Source organism: Suricata suricatta, chromosome 1 (assembly GCF_006229205.1).
Source record: "Suricata suricatta isolate VVHF042 chromosome 1, meerkat_22Aug2017_6uvM2_HiC, whole genome shotgun sequence".
Classification (NCBI taxonomy): Eukaryota; Metazoa; Chordata; class Mammalia; order Carnivora; family Herpestidae; genus Suricata; species Suricata suricatta.
In genome coordinates this window covers 41,996,425-42,019,986 of record NC_043700.1, presented here as the reverse complement: position 1 = coordinate 42,019,986, position 23,562 = coordinate 41,996,425, and the positions used below count along the sequence as shown (strand labels likewise).

At 45.5% G+C, this 23,562-nt stretch overlaps 1 protein-coding gene and 1 long non-coding RNA gene across 3 annotated transcripts in view; one reads left to right on the top strand and one right to left on the bottom strand.

The window, feature by feature from the left end:
* The window catches only part of PEBP4 (phosphatidylethanolamine binding protein 4), a 209,446-nt gene that overhangs the window by 68,705 nt on the left and 117,179 nt on the right, over positions 1 to 23,562 (top strand). The window lies entirely within an intron of this gene.
* LOC115289996 lies at positions 14,714 to 18,673 on the bottom strand. The gene is made up of 3 exons (XR_003907905.1): positions 18,499 to 18,673; positions 15,021 to 15,108; positions 14,714 to 14,754 (listed from the first exon to the last, which is right to left on the bottom strand). It is a non-coding gene; the product is annotated as an uncharacterized LOC115289996 (long non-coding RNA).

Here is a 23,562-nt window from a genome sequence, read left to right as displayed (position 1 = left end):
CCCAGTGGGGAAACTGAGGCACAGGATTAAGGCTTGGAGATGTGACCAAGGCAGTGTCAGAGCCCCAAGTGTCCTATGGCCTGTTGGTGGTTCTGCCTTTGCTAGTGGCTTCTGTCTCCTCCTCACTTCATAATCAGTGCTAGGTCCCGAACTAAGTTCAGAGGTCAGACAGTCCCTGTCCTCATGGAGCTGAGATCTAGTGGGAGAGGTGAGCATAGAAGTTGACCATTACAATACAAGTAAATGACCCCACAGAGCTGTTTTCTGCAGAAAGCATTATATGAGCACAGAAGTCTCACCTAGCTGGGGAGGGAGGAAGAGAGTGGGGGTTAGTGCTATTAGTGTCCTATTTTATAATCAAGTAAGGCTTCCTGGAGAAGATTGACATCTGAGCTGAGTGTATAATTGAGAATTGGAGTTAAGCAAAAGGCAGGAGGCATTCTGTGACCAAAGCACAGAGTTGAGAAAGTAGCAGTTTGGAGCTGCTGGAGGTGAAAATGTTCCACATGCCGAGGTGGGAGGTGAGGCTGGAGAGGATCTCTGTGCAAACAGGGAAAGGATCTGGTCAGGTCAGAGTCTTCAATGCATCTGGTGGCCAGGAGGAAAAGTTTGATGGGAATGCAGTAGAAGCTGGGAGACCAAACAGAGATGAGGAAAGCATGGATCAGGTGCTAGGGAGAGGTGCCACGAGGAGGACAGGAAGCATTGAAGAAATGTTTGACAGTTACTTTACTGGAAATCCAGGTGACACAGTCTCCCCCCGCCCCCCCCCCACCCGCCTCATTGCCCACTGTTGGACTCTCAGGGCAAATATCTCCATAGGATTTCAACCAGATATCATCACCCAGGTGGCATTTTTCTCTTTTGAGCTGGATGCTGGGAACTCCTGAGGGGCAGGACCTACCCTCAGTCTCTGCTGTGGTAACCAGCAGCTGTGACAGACAGTCTGTGTTTCTGAATGTTGGTTGAAGGAATGGTCCCTTAATGGCATAAGGGTCATAAAAAGGGATGGGAAGTACTCAGTAACTGCAGGTGGATGGATGTAGGCTTGTAAGAGCCACACCACCGCTCATCCTCGTCAAAGTGAGAGCCCCCTGCACACTTTGAGGGAAAGCCAGCCCTCCGTGCGTGGCTTTCACTGTGAAACAGAAATCACTGCCAACTGCTGCAAATGCAGCTTCAGAAACTGTAGGAAGCCTCCTTACCAGTTTCAGGGCCCTACTTTCCAACCAAAAACTCACGCAGCCATTTTTGGAACACCTGAAATGTGTTCCAGTTGAAGCAGGCTGTGAAGAACATGAGTGAGTGCAATGGCCCTTGGGATGCACCGAGAGGAGAGTGGCTTAGAGAGACTCACCAACATTTGACAGTTTTGTGTATCGGGGTGGCAGGAATTTGAGGATAGGCCTTTGCTCATTTGATTCTCCATGTTGTCTGTGTCATGTCAGGAGATTGCCAGTGCTGCCTTTTGCTGCACATAGCTTCCTCTGGTCATCTTCCCAATACTAAATCCCAGTAGTTCTGCGCTGGCAATAAAAGATCTGCACCCTAGTTAAGAGGGGGAGCTCTAGTCTAGGCCCAAATTCCCATGTCCTCCACTCCTTCTAGCCGTGTCAAGGAAACCTTTGAAACCTCAGTTTCTCATCTCTAGATTGGATATATTCTAGAGTTATTATGAAGTTTAGAAGAGTTAATGTGTATTTAAGCACTTAGAATGGTGTCTGGTACATGGTAAGTAAGCCCTCAATGCACATTAACTGCTGTGAATATTGACAGAGTCCTCTATTGTATATTTGGTACGGCTGTACTTACATCACCTGTACCAGCTGATCAACCCACATTGCCGTTTGGGGATCCCATGGAGTCTTCCCTTGGTCCCTTTGTTTATTTGAGTCTTGGATACTTGGGTAGAGAAGTACTGACCCTGTAATCTCTGAATCACCATTCTGGGAGCAGGAAAATATACTTCATTTAGAAGAAAGTCCCATTTTTGATCAAAGATGAGATCTTCTTGTAGAGAATTGATTAGGAAATAGAATCAGAGAACATTAGAGCTAGAAGACATCTTGGAGGTATGAATTCAAGCTGATGTTTTTCAGAGACCTGGAGAGACTGAGTTACTTGTATGACAAGTGGAAGATGGAGGGCGGGAACCCAGGCTTGCTCCCTGTGTGCCCTGGTCACTGCTGCTCAGCTTCCCCAGGCACTTCCTTACCCCATACCCACAGGCCATCCCAAGTCCTCTTGGTCATCGCTTCTCCCTCCCCCAAGTCTGGGCCAGTTTCCTTCTCCTAGTCCAGAACTAAGAAAGTGGTCTGCCGCTGTGTCTTTTAGAGTTCAACCAGAGAGACAGACCCAGTAGGAGACACATAGTAGGGGGTTACAAAATGGCTGTGGCCAGCTAGGCAAGCCCACAATCCACAGTACAGTCCATCAGGAAGGGCAGGCCAGAAACTCTCTGGCAGGGGCTGACACTGCAGTCCACAGGTGGGAATTTTCCTTCCGGGAAAAAATCACCTGATCAAATCACACCCACTCAGATTATCTGCGATGATCTCCTTTTCTCAGAGCAAGTGACTGCGGACATGTATTCCAATTACAGAACACCTTCCCAGCAACACCAGTGTTTGAATGAATGACTGGATTCTGGAGCCTAACCTTGCTGACGCCTAGAACTGACCACCACTGCAGTCCTCTTGTGGTCTTGCTCTTTGTCCTCCTTTCAGCCTGACACACTGCTACCGAATTCACCTTCCAAAAACTCTGTCTTGCCCTCCTTTCCAGTTTTCCACGGTGGTCCCTGGGTTATAAGAGAAAGCCCAGGTTGCCAGCTGTATCTCCCGCTTAAACCATCCTTTCTAGTCAAACCAGTCTCTTGTGGTCTCTGAACAAGAACCATCTCTGTGGTTTTCCTTCCTCCTATTACTTCTCACTCCTGAGCCCCACCCCTCCCTCCAAGGCTGAGGCCCTTCTGTTTGCTTCCTGCAGCCCCCTGAGTTTCGTCCTTCCCTCCTGTGCCCTAGGCACCCATTTGGCTTCACTCACTTGCTCTTAGCCAAGCGAGCAGAAGCGGTAAACTCAGGATTGGTGGGAGAAGGGCCAAGAATTACTGTTAGTGCCCCTCCCTTCCACAAACCAGCCAGTACGCTGGTCAAATCCTAACAGATTGCTCCTAAAAATCTTATTACTAAAGTGAAAGATTGGGTCTAGGCTATTATAAATGGCAACTGAAACAATTTTCTCTCCATTACTTTTCATTTCCCCTGCCCACCATCTCCACCCCACATCTTTCTACCAAGAGAAGTTCTTAGTTCTTGCTGTCTCTTTTTAATCAAGCTGGCATCCCTCAGACCTAAGGAGATTCAGAATCCAGATGGGCTGCATGACACTGATGGAGCCCCAAGGGAAAACAGGTCCCTGACATCTGAGAGGCCCCCTTTTCATGTTTTAAAGAGAGTCTCTAACGGGTTCTGCTCAATGTAATCTACATCAAATCTTGCCAATGCAAGATGTTCATACCAAAACAGCAGAGCATGAAGAGCTTTACCTGGCTAGGTTTGCAGGCAAGTTTCTGGAAAATCTGCTATCACCTAATTTCCCTTACGGATGCAGGGTAAGGTATATATTTAGCCTCTCTGTGCCTCAGTTTCATTATCTATAAAATGGAGATAATAATAGATATTTGTTTATCCCAGATAAAACCTATCTCTTGGGTTTGTTGAGGATTCAGCTAGTCCATAGAAAGTACTTAAAAAGCCTGGCACAGGGGAAAAAGCCCAACACACCTTAGCTACTACTATTATTAGCTGTCACAGAGCAAATTAGATGTCTCCTGCACATGCTCACATCAGCAGGCTAAGTTAAGATACTTTTACAAAGTCCCCCACTCCACTGTTGGGGGCTTGGAATCTCAGCTTGTAGCTGGGCACCCAGATCAGGGAAACAGCTCTGGCAATGAGGCAAGCACTGCCTTCTCGCTAGTTGTGTTCCTCATCAGTCACTTAGAAGTCAAGAAGCTGAAGCTGGAGCCTTGCATTCCAAACTTACCTCTATTGGAACAAATATTGATTATTTCTTAATGTTGGGTTTACTGTGCTGGGTACTGGGGATGCTGAGAAAAGATGTGGCCTGGGTCCTGCGGACCTTACAAGGGAGACAGCCCATGTGGAAACCATCCAGTAGACCCTGAGGCAGCGCAGTGTGTCATGAAATTAGCCAGTCAGGGCTGTCTTGGGGTCGTTCCTGAGCAGTGTGCCGGGAAGCTGGACTGTGACACACTAGGAGGGGAGACTCTGGCCACTCGCCACTCTGTTCCTTGCCAGCACAGGGCCTGGTGCACAGCAGATGCTCAAAAGAGCTTTGTGAATGACTAGCTATAACCGAGGGTCTTGAGAAAAGTTCCATCAGGTAGGTAAGCTTTTAAGGGTTTTAAGCGTCTTAGATAAACAGATTAAGATTTTGAGAGGGCAAAAAAGATAGAAACAAAATGCAGTATATACACACAATGGAATATTGTTCATCATGAAAAAGGGAGGAAATTCTTACCCATGTTACAACATGGATGAACCTTAGGGACAATATGCCAGTCGCAAAACGGATGAATAGTGTATAATTCCACTGATATGAGGCACCTAGAGTTGTTGGATTCTTAAAAGTCAGGGAGTAGAAAGGTGGTTGCCATGGGCTGGGGGGAATAGGGAGTTGTTTCGTGGGTACAGTTTCAGTTTCTGCAAGATGACATATCAGTGTGAATGTACTTAATACTTAACTATACTCTTAAAAACGGTTAAGATGGCACGTTTTTATGTTATGAAGATTCTAGCACAGTTTAAAAAAATGAAGAAGGAAATTACAAGAACAAAGGAGTTAAGGAAGGTAAAGAGGCAGACTAGGATATGTTCAAAGAAAGGATGCTTAACTGATAGGGTCAGAACTTAAAGTACAGGGAGGGAAGGACATGGTAGGAGATAAGGCCAGATGGAGGCCAAGTGGGCCTTGAATGCCATGCCAAAAAGAGTGAAGTTTAAAATTTTGACTTTGATTTCACATATGGCTGTGGTGGGTCTTATAATATTCTCTTTAGCCTTGGCTACTATACAATTATCATACATACACCCAGGGCTAGTGTGCCAAGTTGTTATTCCAGCTCTGTGCTAACTCATACCTCAAGGTTCACCTTACCTGCAACAGTGAGGGCCCACTGCACCTGGGCGCCTCTGGGTGCTTCCTCTGCTGCTGCCTTTGGTTGGTACTGACCCCGCATGGAGTGTTTAAGCTCCAGTTGCACTGAGGAAAACTGGCAAGATCTCAGCCTGATTAGCCAGACTCCTTTCAAATTGAATATCCATAGGCAATCTCAGTTCTACAAGCTCAACACTTGGCAAATCACTGGCTCTGAATCAGAAACTACTTGGATATCCCACTTTGTCCGGGGTGCGGTCTCCAGAGGGTGTGTGCGATGGCCAGGTGATAGGGTTCCCTGGTAGGTGCTGCCTTGTTTTGCCTCATAGGCTGTGCTCTTCTCAGTATAAGACAAAAGGTTTACTTGTTGAAAGTAGAAATGAGTTGGCCTATGACATTTCGGGGTTTTCCTTTTTAAGTGTTTGGGTGTCATGGGGAAACCCATGCAATGCCGACTTCTAGATGGAGCTGTGAACCAGATGGCCAAAGAGAAGACCTCTCCATGTAGCTTTGTTATTTATTTAACCTGAAATTTTAAGGTTCCAGTTATCTTCTCTGTGTCTACATTTTTCACACCTAAAATTAGTGTAATAATTTCTTTTTGCTTTCTAAGGATATCAAGAAGATGAATGGGGTAGAGTTGATGACATACTTTGAAACTGAATCACAGAATGAATGTTATTGAATGTTAACATAATAATATGCATCCTCCAAGGATGCTGGAACTAAACATTTGCCAGTGAGGGTGTATTTTGTATGCCCCTTATTGCTACATATACCAAATGAGAATAGAAGAAGAAAACTAAGCAGTCATTCATTATAGCCTAATTCCCTTCTTGAGCAACAATGCTAAAAATGGTTCAATTCCTCTGATGCCTTACTGTTTTGCTGCCCAGCCTCTGAGAAAGGAGCTTGATAAGAAGACATGCAGGAATCTTGTTTGTTCCTTTCACCATTTCTACACTCACACCATCCTCCTTTGACCAGCTGTATTGTTGGTCCAGTTGAAGCTACACCTACCTGGAGAGGACCCCTCCTTAATTATAATAACAGAACAAAATGTCCCAACTCTGATCACCTCAAAGGGTTCTACCTCATGAGCCCACATGCTCTAGAAAATGGTGACAGAGACGGTTGGGATAACAGCAAAGAGTTTGCCCCATCCTTAGTTTATGACACATGGCCTATGCACCAGGCAGCATGCACCTTGGGGCATCTAAAAGTCAAGCCATGGACAACCCCTATTTCAGGTAGTTTTCACAGATGGCTCTCCTCTTGTACCTTATTCAGTGCTTCCTGTTCATCTCCATGGCTCACTATTCCCTGACTCAATACATTGCTCTACAGAGATAGAAAATGAGATAGACCAAGAGAGAAATTCATCAGAATAACTTCAGTATTTGACCCCAGCTACTGGCTTTTCGGCTTAATAACTCACTTCCATCTCTTTTTTTCATTCTGGACTCTGCATCCTACTAGAATCAACTGTAAGTTCACCCAACTAAGGGTTCTCCTGTGGCTTCAGATGAAAATTTCATCATATGAATCCTGGGTTCAAGGACCTACTGAACAGGCTTGCTCCTGATCCACCATCTTGACTTCTAATTATGGTTCTGGTATTTACTTGCTATGAATCTTTCTCACTGCCCATAGACCAAAGTACCCTGGGCATCTACCCTTCCATTCCTGGTGGTTCTTCAAGAATGGGGCCCTGATCATGAGTGTTCCTGAAATGAGTGACTGGGAGCCAGAGGCAGAGAGGAGTGTAGCCTTTAATATGCAAGGAAGGCATTAAATCAAAGTGTATGTTTCTGTGCTCAGCCATACATGTGCACATGGACTTACACCATATAATATACTTTATTTTTTTATGTTCATTTATTTTTGAGAAGGAGAGAGACAGACAAGAGTGCAAGAGCGGGAGGGGTAGAGAGAGAGGGAGACACAGAATCCAAAGTAGGCTCCAGGCTCTGAGCTGTCAGCACAGAGCCCAACTTGGGGCTCAAACTCATGAGCCATGAGATCATGAGCTGAGCCAAAGTTGGATGCCCAATAGACTGAGCCACCCAGGTACCCCACCACTTAGCGCACTCTAAAAGTAACCCAAATGTTTAAGATTCTGGACTATTCTGATTTTTTAGAAAGGGAGGGAGAAAGGGAAAGAGAGAGGGAGAGAGGGATTAAATACCCTATAACACTAAGAGATGACTGGTAGTAATAATATCTTACATAAATTACTGCAAACTTTTATATCTATAAGTTGTATCTTTATGTACTTGTTTATAATTTAATTTTTCACATAATTGTATATTTATTCATGTCATTAGACACTCATCTATCATTTTTAATGACTGAATGGTATGCTAGGGGATTATGCCTCTCTAGACTTCAATTCACCAATTCCCCTTTTTGGACATTGGGTTATTTCCAAGGATTCTTTTCCTTTCACTATTATAAATAATTTGGTGTCAGGAAACTGACCTAAATCTTTGACTGTATTTTTTAATTCCTTAGGGTAAAATCCTATAAGAAGAATTAATAAGTCCAAGCAAATGCTCCTTTTTAGGGTTTTTGATATTCAATGCCAAATACACCCCAAGAAATTTAAGTCAATTTCTACTCCCCTAACTTCAACCCTTCACCAACACTGGATATTATAATTTGTTAGAATAGCTGCCAGTTGATAAGTGAAAAATAGTATCTCCCTCTTGAGTACAAATTAGGTCGGATTTTTTTTCATATGCTTTTTGGTCATTTATATTTATTTTTGTGATTTCTCTACCCATTGTTGCCCTTTTTCTATTCAGATGTTTTTCTTACTGATTGGTCAAAGCTTTTTAAAATACATTGATAATATTATCCCTTCTATCATATAAGTTGCAAATATTTTCTTGGTCTTTTGTCTATATTTTACTATATGTATGGTGTTTTGTTGTTAATGTTTTGGGGAGAGGTTGATGTAGAGGAACTGTACATTTTGGCATAGTCAAATCTATCATTCTTTTCGTTTTATGATTTCTATTTTGATATCATTGTTTGGAAGACTTTCCCCACTCACTAAAGCATTCTTTCCCATTTAATTTAACTCTGAATAATAGGAACAGAATCCTTAGAGACTTTATCTTGAGAACCCTGAACTTCAGGGAGATACTACTTCCAGAGACACTACTTCCAAAAGACCCCCAGGAAAGTGTAGATCTGAACACAGACCCCACATGTAATTGGCCCACTAGAGCTGGGAAAGGAACTTAAACCTGTTCTAGTCTTCGAGCAACAATCTGACAAGTCCAGACTCTACTTAAACATTTCACCCAGGGATTTTTGCTTCTTCTTCAAATCTTTAGAAAAGTTCCCTGGACTCAGAATAGTGTCAGCATTTCCCCAAACATCCCTCTCTTTGGGGTTCTTCATGCCACCAAACCATGTGACCTTTTCCTTGACACGTCCATCCTGTGCAAGGGCAGAGGGAGAGGAGAGGGGCTGCCTCCCCACCATGATGGTGGCCATGCTCCACGTCAGCAATGGGGACACTGACTGCAAGGCCACGTGCTCTTCATACCTGGGCCATAACACCTCTGCTGGGGCTTGAAAATGCCTTTTTCCCCATGTGTGCCTGGGTGCGCGCGCGCGCGCGCGCGCGCGTGTGTGTGTGTGTGTGTGTGTGTGTGTGTGTGTAAACACATGTACATGCTCACTTGTGCAAGTTTGCACACATACTTTCCTCTAGTTAATCCTAAATGGGAAAACTGTCCCTGTAATTTTGAAGAGGGGGAGGGAGCAAAGAAAATCTTCAGTAGAAATAGGAAGAAAAAGATGTGCACTGAGCATGTGCAGAGTAATTTTCCTTCTGCATGCTTTATTAAAGAATTATATGACATAATTACATGTTATAATGTCTTTACACATATTTATGGTAATTACGTCAATGCACATTTGATGTTCTATAATTACAGTAAATACACAACAATCCTGACAAATCACTTGATCAAGAATTCAAATTCCCTAAGTGAAGACGGGGAGAAAAGACATTAACTCTTTTGCTTCCTGTTTGCCCCAGTGCTGGATTATTCTTCTGCCTTTTCCTGGCAGCTTTGGAGGTTCTTTATGTCCCTGGGTGTCATCAAGGTACAATTACATTCATTTCCACCAGGGATGTTCCTGAGACTGGTCCTTACAGCAACGCCACTTATTTTTATTACAGTTTCCTCTACAACACTGTTGTTATGCTGGTTGTATAGGCAGAGTGGGTGCCAGGCCCTGATAAAGCCCCGGGAGCAGGTAGGTAGGGGACGTGTGTTTGGTGCCCTCAGAGAAGAGAATTGCCCTGTCAGATGTGGGGAAATACAAAGAAAGTGCCAGTCAGGATTCATCTCCTCTGGAAAATGGAGCCTTATGGACAGAAACAGCAGTGAGAATGAATACTGCAGAAGCAAGTGCGCTTTCCAATTGCCTTTTGTTGATCTCTAAGGCACATTCTAACTCAGCACACTCCTAAAGGGTGAGACTGTGTCCAGTTCCCTAATATTTGGAATCATGCATTGAATTTTTCATGGTGAGGCTCTGATGTCACATATATTGTATATATACCATTGTATGCGATACATGGATAGTTTTCTTCTCTCCTGTGAACACTTTTCATTGTCTCTTCGTCTCTGGATTCAGGTGTTGCTGGGGGTGGGGGTGTAGGGGGATACTATTCTTACTGAGTAGTACCTGTGGCCAGTTCATCAGAAACCATCAGCAACTGGCATATTTGTTGTTCCTACCAAGATGCCTCTCCCTGGATCTGCCTAATCCCTCCTGAGGTCTGGAGAAAGTATTTCTTTACCTTTGCCCTGACAAGGTAAGAATCATCCAGATAAGAACCATGTGGATTCAGACCATCATGTATTTAGCCCAGAGAAGGAGTGTTGGGTCTCCAGGAGTCAATAGAAGAAACCGAGGCCAGGATTTGAGCTCCAGATCCTCAAAGGGACATAATAATGACTTACCATACTGGGTTTCCTTGGTGGGAGGAACTCACTTGAGACAGTTTATAGATTTGAAAGAAGACAGAGCTAGCGGTTTGTGACCCTCTGGGGGAAAGGGCACCTGCCTACCTACTTCAGAGGCCCTGAGCCACTAGATGTTACAGTTTGAAAAGTTACAAGCTTTCAATAAATGTAAGGAATTTTTGGTAAACTCTTTCTCATGCCTGGCACTGACTGCCTTTCGTATGGGAGCAAGAATAACACTCCTGTGTGAGCTCACCGATTTCATTCCACCTCTGTGACCTGGAGAAACTAATTATCCCTGGAACAGGTGGTCTTGAAGGGAAATTGCACTGATTCCCACAGGTGGAAAAAAGAAATCTGTTACACTGGTTCGGGCCAGTGTCGGAAAGGACTAAAATGAGGGCTAATGATTCATAAAAGTCGCAAACTTATTGACTAATACAATTCTTAGTCATGAAGTCTCCATATTCTATACATTCTGAAATCAAAGCACTTACAGATTTAAATGAAGCTGGAATCCTTAGTGCGGAAAATGCTTGTTTTAGCCCCAGATGGGGACTAGAGGTGAGTGACCGTTATTCCCCGGGTAATGAAAGCGCCTAGAAGCCTGCAGGCTTCTCAGGATGGTAATTGCTGCGGGCTGAGATAGGGATCTCACTGCGCTAATGATGCCCTGTTCCTTTTCTGAGGCCTGACTCCACTTTTCCTGCAGCATCAGGATGGCAAAGGAATGCAGCACCGTAGACACGAACACGTTAACACGTGCCTCTTAGCATTTTGCATTTTTCAAAACTGTTGCCATCATGTTTTAGTCTTTTTTTTAATTGTTAATTGCTTAGGACCTGGTAAATTTAGAGGGATGCCTCATCCATGTATTTCAACATGTGAGCAAGTGAAATGGAAACAGATGTAGCATTTTCTTTCTTTCTTATTTTTTTTCTCTTCAGTGAGGACTTTGCACGGCCAGGAACCATAATTCATATTTTCTTCACACTCACAAAAGACTCTGCTGGAACCAAGTTTGTGTTGGGAAACAGATTTTTCCAGGCTCTTTCTGGTTGGGCGTTGTTGTGGTGTGTTTCTAACTGCTGTTCATTTACCAACTACTAGAAAAGGTGGGCTTGGAAGGAATGTAGACCAAGGCTTCTCCTTTTTGCATGGGTTCAGAAAAGAAACTGGGAGGTCTGTGCTCCTTTGAAGGTCTTTGAAAGTGAGGAAGAAGTAGGAACCCACAAGATTCGTTCGTGTAATCAGAGCAAGGCCATTCATTTCAGGAAAGCAATTTCTTGCCTCAAAACAACAGGTAGGGAGAAAAAGACAGAAACTCAGCTCTTCTACTTTCTAAGGGTTGATGCCTTGGAGGTGGAGGGCAGGAGTTTGAAATTAAATATTCGGAAGAGAATCAGCAAGAGGCAAAATCTCCAGCGAGAGGTGTCTGTTAAGTCGCAGTGATGGGATTGCCAATAAAGTCTCAGCAGTACAGCGTGCCTCCCCCCGCACCCCCCCCCTGCACCGCCACCGTCGCCCTGTCGCCACCAGTGGCATTTGGGAGTTCAATAACTCCCCCAGAGGGCCTGTGATCTATTCTCTGCAGGTCTGTCTAATCCTTGGCTGCTGAGCTACCAACTGCAGTCCCTGGGGACTGAAAAATTAATTTCTTTCCATGCCCCACACTGCTGATCCCAGCTGGCCCATGGCTCAGCTGGGAGCTGGGGTCAGATGCACGAGTCCACCAGGTGCTTGGAGTAAATGATCAGGGCCTTGGGCTGAGAAGGCTTCTAACAATACGGAAATGGCATTTTCCACTTAACTCAATTGCTGTGCACCTGGCTGTCTCTCCGCACCAAGATTCAATTACCAGGGCCAGTGAGCGTTCCCCCTTACCCCTTGTCCTCATCCGCGCTTTCTGAGGAGGCGCGTGGCATCCTCTTTTTCTGGCAGCTAAGGGTGATGGCATTGCAACAAGCAAGAAAGAGCTGCTCACGTTCAGCTTCAGAACTAACTCTGATGTGCAGTAGGTGGTGCCGCAGAAGAGCACTGGAGTGTTCTGGCTTTGTGGCCTTGGGCAAGTCACGGAACCTTCCTGAGCCTCAGTTTCCTCCTTTGTACAATAATAAAGTGATGCCGGATAATCTCCGACCTCAGCATCCAGTTTTAAGATACCAAGGAGTTTATCCTACTACCTTTCACGGGGGAATCCTAAAGTACTCCCTTGATAGGAATGTGTTCAGTCTCAAAAATTAATTCAGAAGAAACTGAAATATAAAGTGATGAATAATGGACATTTGGTAACCCAGTAATCAGAGTGGCTGGAACTCAAGCCAGATGTTTGAACTTCCAGCCCAGGGTCTTCTGCATTCCCCTCTTCAGGAAGCCCAGAGGTCTCTGTAGGGTCCTACATGTCAGAACTTACTAGAGGCACCTTGCAAGCCAGACGTGGATGAGAGGGAGGAAGTAGAGACTATCACCCAGGGCAAGATGAGTTTGGCATCGTCCCCAGCAAGTTGTCTCTCCAGGTCCCCAGCCCCTAGATCTTGAGTTTGTGAAGCTGTCAATGGAAAGCAGATCCAAGTGTTGCTGGTTCAATGATGATTGCCCAAATGCTGTTTCCTAAGAACTGTTGGATGCCCAAGATGCCTTCTGAGTCTGTTTTCTTTTTCCAACAAGCCCGTTTCTTTTCCTGGAAGTGGGACATGGCATGACGCCGGTGGAATCTGAACCCAAGTCTATTCCAACTCCTTTCTAAACTTGGATCCCACTGCTATGAGAGGGTTTGGGAACCCAGCAGAGGCCCCTTCCTCCTACCCCTCCCTGAGGGTCCTGGAGTCTGTGGCTCTTAGTAAGCACTGTAGGCATGCAGCAGCCTTCCTGCTTATGAGCTACACACGGCTCCATACCTCAGTGCCTCCTGTCATTTTCAGACCACAAAGGTGTCAGTACCTTCATGATCCAAATGAAGAACTAAGACCAGAAGTAGTAAATGGAAGACTCCACATTCAGACCAAGGCCCACAGCCCTTGTTCTTTCTAACATCACACACACACACACACACACTCGCTATGAAGATATGCTTTTTTTCCCACCAAGGAGAACCCTTCCCAGGTGGCATAGCTTTGAGTCACTTTCTTTAAAAGGCAGTCCCAAACCCTGGGCCAGATCATAGCTTTTGATTCACCATTGCTTATCTTCCTGGTTATTTGAACACGACTTTCTTCTCTGGCTTCCCAGCTCTGACAGCAAAGTGGCTGGCTGCCATGTGGAGGCCATGGCTTTGTTCTCTCCCAGATGCACTTGAGACCTTCATATTGCCAGGCCTTCCCTTCCATCCTCTTACTCTAGTTTGAAATGCTGGCCACTGGGACCAGCCTCTCCTCTCCTTCCTGTCTATGAGCACCCCAGCTATCCCAGCCTAAACTAGGGGAGGCTCTGTCCTGCACTGGCCCATGTCCTGTGCCCACATTGTCTTGGCTGAGCCACGGATCTCTTGGTCTTAAAAGGATGATGATAATAATAATGCCTCTTTCTCTCAAAGGATTTCTGGGAACCCCATGAGTCAATATGTGTGGGTGTACTTGGTAAACTATAAAGCACCCAGTCAGACCAAGCTCCTCTGTGCCCACTACTCCCACCCCAAGCTACCCTGTTTCTTTCCACCCAGCTTTTTTCAAATGGGCACACATGCCCTCTCCTTCCCAGAACATGCTCAGGCCCTTTCTCCCAGCCCCACCCACAAGCTGGTCACATTCCACAGCAACAGAAGACAGACTAAAGCCATGGATGTATGAACATCTCAGCTTGGCTCCCTGTAAAAGAAATCAGAATATTGGATTTTTGACATCATTTTTCTTTTTTTCTTTTGCATAAAAAGTAGATGTGAAGAGTGAAGAGTTGTAGTAACACCCCAGGCCAAGTAACACATTCAAGACAGTATGGCAGGTGACACACAGGATGTCAGAGAGCGTGACAGCAGCACTAGGGACGTGAATAGCATAATGGCACACGTCAGTGTTGCCGGCAAAGCCAGTATAACTTGGCAGTGGGCATGGAAGTACCGTCTGGGTCAGAAGATGCCAAGAAGAGCTGGTGTGTTATCATTAGCACAGACAGCACTAGATTCAGCCAAGGCTGCGAAGACCAAGTTCCATGTCTTCCACCCTGTCTCACTGCCCTCTTCCTGACCTCTGGTAGGTAGCTTCTCTTCCCTTGCCCATGCGGTGGGATTTCCACCCTCATACCTGCACAGTAAAGCCTCCTGAGAGCAAGGCCCGTGTCCTCAATGCCTTTGGTCTCCATCAGGCCAGAGCAATGTCTTGCAGGTAGAAAGCACAAAGAATATCTACTAACCAATCAATAGCCATAATCTGTTTTTACTCAGTGCTTCAACTTCTCCACTTATAAAATGGGAAAATACTTCCAATCCTCTTCTGAAGGATGGATAATAAGAAAGAAATACAGTATGCATAGAGGATGTTAAAGCCATCTGGTAGAACTGCCTTCATCTTTATTTCTTTTCTTTCTTTCCTTGGTTTTGTTGTTGTTGTTGTTGTTGTTGTTGTTTTGAGGGAGAGACAGTGTGACCCTGGGAGAGGGTCAGAGAGAGAAAGAAAGAGAGAGAGAGAGAGAGAGAGAGAGAGATTCTTAAGCAGGCTCCATGCTCATTTTGGAGCCTGACTCAAGGCTCCATCCCACAACCCTAGGATCATGACCTGAGTTGAAATCAAGAGTCAGACACTCAATCCATTGAGCCTCCTGGGCGCCCCTGCATCTTCATTTGAGTATGAGCTTACCCATCCATCCCCACCTGAAGTCAGTGTGGTCCCAAGCACTGGCTGGGAATTAAGCTACCTGGTGCTTTCCAGATCTCTGCTGGCAGACTAGAGTAGGGCGAAGGGGAGTGAAATGCTCTGGTCCTGGAGTGGCAGTGCTGGTGCTTCTGTGAAGAGATCAGAGATGAGACAGCGCACCTCTCTGTCTTTAATGGATAGTTCTCCAGTGGGAAACCATTCTGCCACCTCAACAGTCCCATCCCTTTGCCAGACCTTTTTTTCTTGGTGATGCCCATCTTTTCTTGTCCAAAAACACAGCTGAGGAAAAGAAATTTCTCCTTCCTATCTGCCACTGCTACCACCAGAAAACCAGTGTCTCCACCTTTGGGACCCCCTCTCCTTGCTACTTGACTGTTTTTCTCTGGCTACCAGGCATTCAAGATCGATCTGTTTCTTATGGCTCCAAGTGGAATTTGGCTATGTGCATGGCAACAGCCAGGCAGAGCTGACAGCCATCAGACAGCATAGCCCCTGACATACGTGCCTTTCCCTGAGCACCACCAGGATCCCCCTTTACATTCTCTTTGGCTGGTCCCACCTGTTCATTCTCCTGTGGTCCAACCAACCTCACAACCACGCAGCCCATCTCCACTCTCGGCAAGCAGACAGCCCTCGCTGCCTTCCCACTCCTCACAAATCCAGGACGGGCCACCAAGAGAGCTGCGCTCCCTTGGATAATGAGTTGAGAACTTACAGCCCCTCGTCTCTCTCTGGCTGGTGACTGACACAAATGGAATTCATCTTTAATCATCTGTTAACTCGTTGTCTATTATAGCTCTTTAATAGCACCATAGATATTCTTAATGAAGCATGATTTAAGGTATTTACAGCACATGGACCGACAGACATCACTCACAGTGTGCAGGTAATGAGGCATAAAACGGCTTTTGAATTTCCCCTAAAAGAGAAAGCGACACACACACACACACACACACACACACACATAGAGAGAGAGAGCGAGCTTTAGCACTGGGATAAAAAAAAAAAAGCCTTGTGTTGTAAGGTTTGTTTTTAAATGTTTAGGCATTTAAAGTCGTTTTAGCTATTTCCAGGTGTTTGGCTGGCAGAGTTCAGCAATTACCCCTACTGAGAATGGGAGGCTCCGAACCCAGGCACTCCCTGGCAGCCACCTCAGACCCAGGCCTCTCTCCTGGCATACTACAGGATATGGGGGAGGTGCCAGGCAGGCCCCCAGGGTGGTCCTGAGATCCTCCATGTGGAACGAAGTTCTTCCTCTAGTTTCTCCACTGACAGGGTCCCCAGATGGTGCTCTGGGGCACCATGTGTTAGAATAATAGGAGAACAGGTGGCAGGTGCCACCCCCCCCCCACACACACACCACCATGGGAAGGGGTCGGGGCTGGGATTGCCTTCCTACCCACCAACATACAGCCTGGGACTGGTCCACTTGCACTTACTCAAAAGAACGCCTGAGGTAAGTGGAGAACCAAGCCCAGCACTCATCCAACCCTTCCTTTCACCAATGAGGAGACCCAAAATTAGGATCTTCTCTCCCTTGGAGATGTTAATCCTTCTCACCACACAGTAGCGTTCTTTGTTCCTGCCAGTCAGACCCCACAAAATCTTTAAGACACTGAGGATTTAAAGGGACCAGAGAGATGGGGTGGGGGACTCTTTCCCAAGGATATGTTTTAAAGATCAATATCTCCAAAGCAAAAGAACCCCTTAAAGCTTGTTTGCTGGGCCGTGAGAGGGTAGCACTACATACTCCAGCTTCCAGCTCTGAACTCTGCTTGTCAGCTGGCCCTAGAACAGACTTCTTATATCACTGCTTCCCTTCTCTCTGCCCTAGAGGGGTGGGCCAACCCACCTGCCCTGTAGACAAGGGACGCTGTAAAGGAAAATAAGTAGCTTGGGGGATAGAGAATGGGGAACGGAAATGAACATCACTCACAAGAATAGAAGCAATGTACTTCTATCTTGAAGCCTCATTCCCCAAAATTTCCTTTTTTATGTTGCCTCTGCAACTATCCATTGTCACTGGCATATCCTGTCTATACTTGGTCTGAACCCAAAGTAAGGGCTAAGCAAACGCTGTATGTCATATGTGTCATTTGCATCAAATCCCCTTTCTGCAACTGCCCAATGTTGGCCTCTTGTGGTCATGGTAGATATAGACAGGAAATAGGAGTCCCCCACGCCCATATGCTCCCTCTCAGGAGGGAGTGGAATTGGGATGTTCTGCTTTGGTGCCATGCCTTGTATCTGCCTTTGGTGAGCATAGACCTAGGCTCTCTGTCACTCTAGCCTTCTCTTTTTCTAGGAAGAGAGCTGAGAATCACAGTGAGGTGACTTGTTACCCCTGGGTTACAACCCAGGAAGAGGCCTGGGGTGGGGAGGATCTCTCAGGATGGAGGTTACAAATATGGCCATATTAGCTTAACTAAGGTTACTGGATCATCTCCCAATCCAGGGTTCAGTGTTTTTAAAAGCAGGAGCCCCTAACTTCTAAGAGTTCTATTTTACGCTTTCCACCCTGGAGAAGGAGGCACAGAGAAAAGAAGGGATTGATTCATGTCACATGGCATCAGAATTCTTGATGCCAGCACTTCCCAGGCTGTTGCCCTCCTTCTAAACCAATCCACCTCTTGAGTATGCTGTCTCTTTCTGCATCTCTGAGGGGCCAACAACCATGAGAGGGTGACATTGTGAGGACACAGAGAGAAAAGGGTATACTGTCCCATCCCAAGAAAGGAGGTCTGCATAGTAGAAGGGCATTGAGCTCAACTCAAAGGGCATTTCTCCTGGCATTTCTAGCCCCCCCCCTTTTAATGTTTATTAACTTTTGAGAGAAGGAGAGAGACAAAGGTGTGAGTGGGGGAGGAGCAGAGAGAGGGAGACACAGAATCTCAAGTTGGTTCTAGGATATGAGCTGTCAGCACAGAGCCTGATATGAGACTTGAACCCACGGACTGTGAGATCATGACCTGAACTGAAGTCTGACACTTAACCGACTGAGCCACCCAGGCGCCCCTCTAGCCCTTTTTAATATGTTCTTCTCTATCCCAGCCTCTGCAATCCAAGCCAGTATGTCCCAGACCTTACCAACCACATCATTCATTCATATATTGATTCATATATTCATTCCATGCCTGGCCAGACATTGTGCTAGATCCTGAGGACAACCAAACATCTTGCCCAAAGGAGCCCTTGGTTTGGTCAGAAGACAACTTCCTAAAGGGGCAGTGAGTAGTACCTTATGGGGCATGAGGGTAGAATGAATCTGCCTGGAATAATATTTAGGATGGATTCTCAACCTTAAGTTTGGCAAAGCATTTCCCCTAGTAGGGCACAGAGCTAGATACAGAATGGACCAGCCTTCTGATACATGTAGACTCACAGAATGGCAGAATTGGAGGAAGTCCTACTGTTTCCCCTACAGCTTCCCCACCATGTGATGGTGAACTTACTCTCCTCTCCTCCCCTCTTCTCCCCTTAATCCCAAGCAGTCCATTCCATGTCTGCTCAGCACTCACTCTATGAAGTCCTCATTTGGGCCCAGTTGAAATCTGTCCCTCCACCTCTTCCACCAACAAGCCTGCTTCTACCCATCAAGAAAGAGAAGGCTTATGTGGGGGGTTTGTAAGGACCCAGGGAGTGGGTAGCTGGCAGACCTCAGGTCATCCCAGGATTGGAATTCCATCCACATTGTTGTCCTCACCCCTGGACACTGGTCATTCTGGCTCCTTGTGACTCTCACCCACATAGAACTCTGACTTCTACCCTTCTTCTACCTTCTAAACAACCCTGGTTCAAAGCACTGAGGGAAAATAAGAGTGGCCCAGCCCAACTTCGCTTGGGCTGGGCAAACACTAGCTGGTTTATTAGATTGCTGCCCCAGCCAACTGCCCACTGTGGTCCAATCAACTAAGGACCATAGGTTGAGAGCAGAGAAGAAATCAAGGTCAAGTGTCAGATACGCCAGCCTCCTGCAGTGGGCAAGGCAGTAGCCCTGCCATTGGTTAGGGGCACACCCATAAAACCCCCTTAGCTAGAAAAGACTTCTCTCTCTCTGAACACCCAGAGCCAGCATTATCCCCCGTCAGAGCTGATTTTCTAAGTAGAAAACACTTGAGAAGGTAGAATGCCACTAAGTGAAAGAAAAAAGTGTGAGAAATTTTATGGGGAAGCTGGAAATTCTTGAACCAGACAAAGCCTTGCAATTTGAAATTTTCTTGTGGCATGGCCTCATCATAATTTACAGTAACTTCCTTTTTCTAAGCTGAAAAATGCCAATTTATACAACATAAGTGTCTGTGGAGCATTTTGGGGGCCTCGTCTCCGTGTTTCTTCTGTAATTATTTCTGGGACAATACCAGCACTAAAATTAACGACTTCTGTAGTGTTGGTTTTTCTCCCCCCCCCCCCCTTTCCTAACCACTTCACTAAGGACTCTGCCACGAATCAGCACCCTTGTGTGGATTTCTGAGGAGGGTTCGAGATAACTTGTTCTGAAGATGGAGAAGCCAAGGCCTCGAGAGTGAAGTGGCTGCTAGAAATGTCACTTCCAAGTGGCCATGGAAGAGATGAGAGGAATGGGAAGGCACAGCCTGGCCTGGAGCTCCTATGAGTGTCTTTTATTTTTCCTTCACAATACCGACCTCACCCTTGATTCAGCATCCCAGCTCTTCAGGCTTCCCAGACAACTCAAGAGTGGCCCTTGTCATAAGCTAGAGTCATTACTTAAGAACATTTCCGATAAACATGTATGTCTGAGGGTGAAGCTAGGGAAAGGAGAAGGCTGCCATTCCTCCACAGAACATCCACTTGAGACCAAGCCTAGCCTATTAAGGCTTTTCCCCCACTCTTTTCCAGATGGTTCTATTCACGGATTGGCCATAGAGCAGGTCATTGAGCAACTCAGGTGTGCCTTAGGCTCCTCTGGGCCTTATTTCTCTTGTTTTATTCCCTGCTGTTAAGAAACGCTTTTAGCAAAGCATGTGCATGACACTTAGATGGGGCCACTAGTTGCCTAGGAAACTGTCCATTCTACACATGTTCCCCTTCCTGGCATCATTTGGATCCAGCTGCCTCGATTGCCTTCTCCCTTGGTCCTCCTTTGACCCCCTCCCCCACTGTTATTTTGCCAGCTGAGTAGATCCTAATATGGACTGGCTGTGGAATTTGTGGGGCTCAGTGAAGAATGAAATTGCAGGACCCCTAGATGAAAAGTCACTGAGAATTTCAAAATGGCAAGGAGAGAGCATTAAACCAAGCACTGCCCTTGTAAGGGCTGCACAGGTTCTAGGCCCGCCTGGCACACACTTGTTGTGGCTCTGAGGGCTATTGGGATCCTGGCTGGTGACAGAGGCCAGCTCTTTTACTTTATTGTAATAGCTTTCCCAAGCTCCACATGCTCAACCCTGAGATATTTAAGGTTCTCCCTACTGGCCCCCAGAGGGCAGGGCCCATAATTGTAGGAACCAGAAATTAACTTTTTGTTCCTATCTTCACTCTTCTCAGAATATATGCATAATATTTCATATCTCCTTCAGTCCAAAAAGAACAGACATGGTCAAAATGAACCATTGTCTGCTAAGTTGTGAATGCCAGCCACTGTGGCCACTACACCCAGAGACTTTGAGTGGCACTGGTCTCCTCTCTATCGAGCTTTTCAGATCTCTTTCTAAAAGTCACAATCTACCCAAGAGGCCGTTGTGAATTGAGAGCCCACCAGTTTGTCCAAAACTTTTAAAGGGCAAATTTGTATTTTCAAGTTGTCTCGCCTTTTGGGTAATGGCGTTGATGAATTTACTGCTCACTGTGTAGCCTAGTACTACCTTTTATCTATACTAACTACTTGCTTTTTCAAGTGTCAAGAGTTCCCTCTAATTCTGCCTTCCAGGATTAGATGAACAAGGCTGTGTTTGAACATTTGTTCTCTTCGTGGCTTGCATTACTTTGATCATTCCTTATCTCCTTCTCCTGGCCTCACCTGGCCTCTTCCTCCCCTTCTCCCATTTCTTATATTTGACCATTTAAGCGCTGCTTTTCTGCAAGATGTGAAACTGGAGACAGTGCCTCCAAGCACACATGAGGGCTCTACCCAAATGCAGTGCACCAACTTATGTGTGTTTCCTTCCAGTTGAGCCTGACCTTTTGTTGGGCCCCTGGGTATCTTTAGGGAATGATCTGTAGTGACTGTGATATCCTTTTCTTTGTTGTCCTCCCAAAAGTATCCAGGATTCTTTCTGCTAGGGCCAGCCTGGGTTTATCCCCAGCCAGTGACATTTTCACCTGCCGCAGGAGTCCCTGATAATCTGATTACCTGAGGTTTCATTGCAAACCTCCTCCCCCTCATAATGTACATAAACATGTAAAATAAAATTCCTAGAATAGAGCCCCAAAAGAATTGAATCTAGAAGTGAACAGAGAAAAAGATCCTTTTGTTGCTTGTTGCTGTCTCTAAGCTGTTCCCTATCAATGACAAAATATTTGGCACCAAAGGTTCTTAATTTTGAAAGTAAACTTGTCAAAAGCTTTTGAAAGACTAAATATAATTTCCTTTCCCGCCAATTTTTTATCCCCTCAAAAAGCTATAACAGATTAACAAAGCACTCAACAGCCCCAGTTTTGGAATCTGAGCTGGGTTGGATTTTTTATTTTGCCACTTGGGCAAGTTAGTCAATTTCCCTTAGCCTCCATTTTTTCACCTTTAAAATAGAAATAATAATGTTGACCTTTTATGTTGACTCTGGAATTAAATGAGGCAAGGGCTTTGCAATGGTTGGCATATAATAAGGCTCAGTTAATAGCTATTATTTGCTTTTTTTAAACGTTTATTTCTCTATTTTGAGAGAGAGAAAGAGGGAAAATGTGCACAAGGAGGGGAGGGGCAGAGAGAGAGAGAGAGAGGGAGAGAGAGTCCCAAGCAGGCTCTGCACCACCAGTACAGAACCCAATGAGGGGCTCAAACTCAAGAAACATGAGATCGTGACCTGAGCCGAAACCAAGAGCCAGAGGCTTAACCACTGAGCCACAGAGGCACCCCATCTATAATTTGCTTATTAATCTTTTTATTACTAATTGCATCAATTTGTACATCTAGGGTTGACTTTTTATAGGAAGGGCATTTACTTAAGGTGAACTCCTTGGTTATTAGCACCAGGGCTTACATATTTCACTCATGCATTCAGAATACACATTTATTGTACCTCTCATGTATACAGAAGACACTAAGAGCCCACCACCAGTCCCTGACATGGAGGAACTCATAAGGAGGTGATGGAAGCAAATGCACCAAAAATTCATATCATTTCATTCAGCTTTAATACAGACATTCTCTCAAGGAATTGATTCAGATGATCTCCTATCAAGTCTTTAACCAAAGGAGAAAATATGGATTTTTCCAAGATAATTTTCTGAATAGGCAGGAGTAGCTCAAAACCCTTACCTTTCCAATATCCTAACAAGAGGACCAGGTTTTGGGGGGACTCCTGCCAGCCAACAGTGCCATATTTTTCTCCATACCTGTATATTTCAAAAATTCTTAGATGAAAGCTCCTCCGTCTCTATGATTCACTGAGTCTAGCTTTAAAGTAGATCTGGAAATCCTGGTCTGTTTATAGTGTAATTTGAAATGGGAAAGACAGGGAAAATTTATTTAGTACCTGAGAATCGTTTTGCACTATGATCATTGTCAGAAGATGGTTCCCTGATTCTCCACCTGAACCTTTCCAGAATCTTTTAAGTCTTTTTACATTTATTTATTTTTGTGAGACAGAGAGCGACAGAGTGTGAGCAGGGGAGAGGCAGACAGAGAAGGAGACACAGAATCTGAAGCAGGCTCTGGGCTCTGAGCTGTCAGCACAGAGCCCGATGCAGGGCTCGAACCCACAAACTGTGAGATGATGTCCTGAGCTGAAGTTGGACACTTAACCAACTGAGCCACCCAGGCACCCCCAGAATCTTTTAAAAATCATCTTATGGGTTTCGAGAGAAGGATAGCATACACACACATACCCATCACACACATCACACAATTTTCCCCAACAAATGTCTTCTTTGCAGCTGACCAGTCCCATTCTGTGGTTTTCTTTCAAATCAAAACACTTCCTTGAAATTGGAAGAAGCCCTAGAAATCACATGGCTGTGTTCCCTTAATTCATTTCCTTGTTTCTCCATCATATTCACTTCTTCTTTTTTAAGTTTATCTATTTATTTTGAGAGAGAGAGAGAGAGAGAGTGGAGTGTGTGTGTGCGTGCGCTCATGCGCAAGCTGGGTTGGTGGGGGGAGGGGGTAGTACAGAGAAAGAATCCCAAGCAGGCACCATGCTGTCAGTTCAGAGCCCGTCATGGGGCTCGATCCCACAAACCATGAGATCATGACCTCAGTTGGTTGCTCAACTGGCTGAGCTACCCAGCTGCCCCATCCATCAGATTCATTTCTAAAAAAACTCAACAGTGCCTTCCTCCTTGGCCACTCAAAAGGGGGTTTAGTCAAGGGGGCAAGACGACTATTCTTAGCTTCAGAGGATGAGATGTGATACTTGGTGCTGAGCCCATCACATAGATAAGCTGGGTGGCAGGAAGGCAGGCAC